Genomic DNA, 3043 nt, shown 5'->3' with positions numbered 1-3043 from the left:
GGCCTCAGGCAATCCTTCCGCTTCATCCAAGTAGCTGGAATTACAGGCGTGTGCCACCATGCCCGGCTAATTTTTTGATTTATGTAGAGACGAGGTCTCGCCATGTTCTCCAGACTGTTCTCGAGCCCCTAGGCTTGGGCAATCTTCTTGCCTCAGCCTCCCTAAGTGCTGGGATTAAGGCATGAGTCACCGTGCCTGGCTTTTCTTTTTTTTTTCTTTTTTAAGGAAGGAAGGGAAACTAGTGAGATTCTGGGAAGCTGAGTGGGCTAACCTCTATCTGGTCACTAGGGCTTGTTCATTGCCCTAGTCTGGGCAGACTAGGTATGGCCAGAGTTGCATGGGATGAAAGTATTCACAGCGGGTGTGGTGGCTCAAGTCTGTAATCCCAGCACTTTGGGAGGCGGAGGCGAGAGGACTGACTGAGTCCAGGGGTTCGAAATCAGTGTGCGCGACTTGGTGAGATCTTTTCTCAACAATAAATAAAAAAAACTATTAACCAGGTGTGGTGGTATGCTCCTGTAGTCCCAGCTACTCAGGAGGTTGAGACAGGAGGATTGCCTGAATCCAGCAGGTCAAGGCTGTGGTGAGCCGTGATCATGCCAGTACTCTCCTGCCTGGGTGACAAAGTGAGACCGTGGCTCAAAAAAAAAATTAGCTCCTGTTGTTCCAGCTAGCTGGGTGGCTGAGGCAGAAGGATCCCCTGAGCCCAGCAGGTCGAGGCTGCGGTGGCCATGAGTATTCCACTGCTCTCCAGCCTGGGCGACAGACTCCAACTAAAAAAAAAAAAGTATTCACCAAAACAGTTATGAATTAAGAAAGGTAGATTTATTAAAGGAAAGATACGTTGTGAAAGGCACAATGGGCAGAACAATAGCAAGAGTGTCTGCTGTCGTAATAATTTCATTGCCTAAAATTCCATCAAATTCTTTTTTTTTTTGAGTTGGAGTCTCACTCAGTTGCCCAGACTGGAGTGCAGTGGCTGTTCCCGGTCACTGCAGCCTCGACCCGCTGGGCTCCGGGGATCCTTCTGCCTCAGCCTTCCAAGTAGCTGGAACTACAGGCGTGTGCTACCACGCCCAGCTAATTTTTTGATTTATTGTAGAGATGAAGTCTCACCTGCCCAGGTGGGTCTCGAACCCACGGGCTCAGGCAATCCACTCACCTCAGCCTCCCAAAGTGCTGGGATTACAGGCTGAGCCATCGGGCCTGGCCCATCGAATTCTTACAAAGAAAAAAACAAAAAAACAACAATGCAATGATTCTGATACAGTAGCTTACACAGATCTGCTCCTGCAGTTCACAGAGCTACTGGTCCCTTTTTTTCCTTACTGTCAAGTCTTCTAGGGCTCCTGTGAGACAGTAGCCCCTATTCCTCCTTAATATTTAAATTTTTAATATTTTTATTTATTTATTTTTTGAGTTGGAGTCTCATTCTGTCACCCAGGCTGGAAGGCACTGGCACGCGCCCAGCCACTGCAGCCTTGATCTGCTTGTCTCAGGCAATCCTTCAGTTTCAGCCTTCCAAGTAGCTGGAACTATAGGCACGTCCTACTATGCCCGGCTAATTTTTTGATTTATTGTAGAGATGAGGTCTCACCAAGTTGCCCAAGCTGGTCTCGAATCCGTGGGCTCAGGCAATCTTCTCACCTCGGCCTCCCAAAGTGCTGAGATTATAGGCGAAAATTTTTATTATTTTTTTGAGTCAGAATCTCACTCTGTTGTCCAGGTTGGAGTGCAGTGGCATGCTCACAGCCACCACAGCCTTGACCTACTAGGCTCTGGCAATCCGTCCACCTCAGACTTCCAAGTAGCTGGAAGTACAGGCGTGCACCACCACACCCAGCTAAATTTTTTTTTTTTTTTGAGTTGGAGTCTCACTCTGTCGCCCAGACTGGAGTGTAGTGGCCGCTCCCGACCACCACAGCCTTGACCTGCTGGGCTCTGGCGATCCTTCTGCCTCAGCCTTCCAAGTAGCTGGAACTACAGGCGCACGCTACCACACCCGGTTCATTTTTGATTTATTGTAGAGATGAGATCTCGTCAAGTTGCCCAGGTGGGTCTTGAACCTGCGGGCTCAGGCAATTCACTCACCTCGGCCTCCCAAAGCACAGGATTACAGGCTGAGCCACCAAGCCCGGCCCCAGCTAAATTTTAAAAAAAAATTTATCATAGAAGGCCAGGCGAGGTGGCTCATGCCTATAATCCCAGCACTTTGGAAGGCCAAGGTAAGAAGACTGCCTGAGCCCACGGGTTCAAGAGCAGCCCGGTCAACTTGGTGAGACCTCATCTCTACAATAAATCAAAAAATTAGCTGGGCATGGTGGCGCGTGCCTGTAGTTCCAGTTATTTGGAAGGGTGTGGTGGAAGGATCACCTGAGTCCAGCAGGCTGAGGCTGGTCTCAGATTCCTGGGCTCAGGCAATCCTCTTGCCTGTCTCAGCTCCAGTCTCAGCTGGGATTACAGGCATGCACCACCATGCCTAGTTTGCAGTGTTCAGTTTCATGGGCAAGTAAGTTTGGAAACAGTCACCTAGAGTCTTGTCTGCATGGGCAAGGTCAATGACTTCTCCAAGTTTTTACCCTTCGTTGGCCTTAAAGACCTTTGTGAAATAGGATCTCAGACAAATGATTCATCACAATTCTGGGCAAATAATCTACTACTGGTGAATTGAAAATGTTTTGCTAATGGCCCAAATGTCATCTCAAGTTTTTTTTTTTTTTTTTTTGGTCTGGAGGAGTTAAACAACTAGCTTATATAATAATTTAGCTTTCAAGTCTAATTTGAAACAAGAACACACTTGGCAAAGAAAAATATAACCTAAGAAATAATTCAGGCTTTTTTGGCTAATAACAGACTTGGACTAGAGTCAAAAAACCTGGACATAAGCATCAACACCTATGTGGTGAGTGACTGTAGACACAATACATGATTACTAACTTTGTTTTTCTCAATTTGCAAAATTAGAACAAGGATGACTAGTTCATATGAGTAGTCTGCCAAACCATTTTATAAATGCAAAATGCTGCTACTACTGATAATGCCT

Source organism: Carlito syrichta, unplaced genomic scaffold, assembly GCF_000164805.1.
Source record: "Carlito syrichta isolate Samal-C Ts95f unplaced genomic scaffold, Tarsius_syrichta-2.0.1 Scaffold289907, whole genome shotgun sequence".
NCBI classification, from domain to species: Eukaryota; Metazoa; Chordata; class Mammalia; order Primates; family Tarsiidae; genus Carlito; species Carlito syrichta.
The sequence above is the reverse complement of the archived record's forward strand: the minus strand, read 5'-3'. Positions refer to the sequence as shown.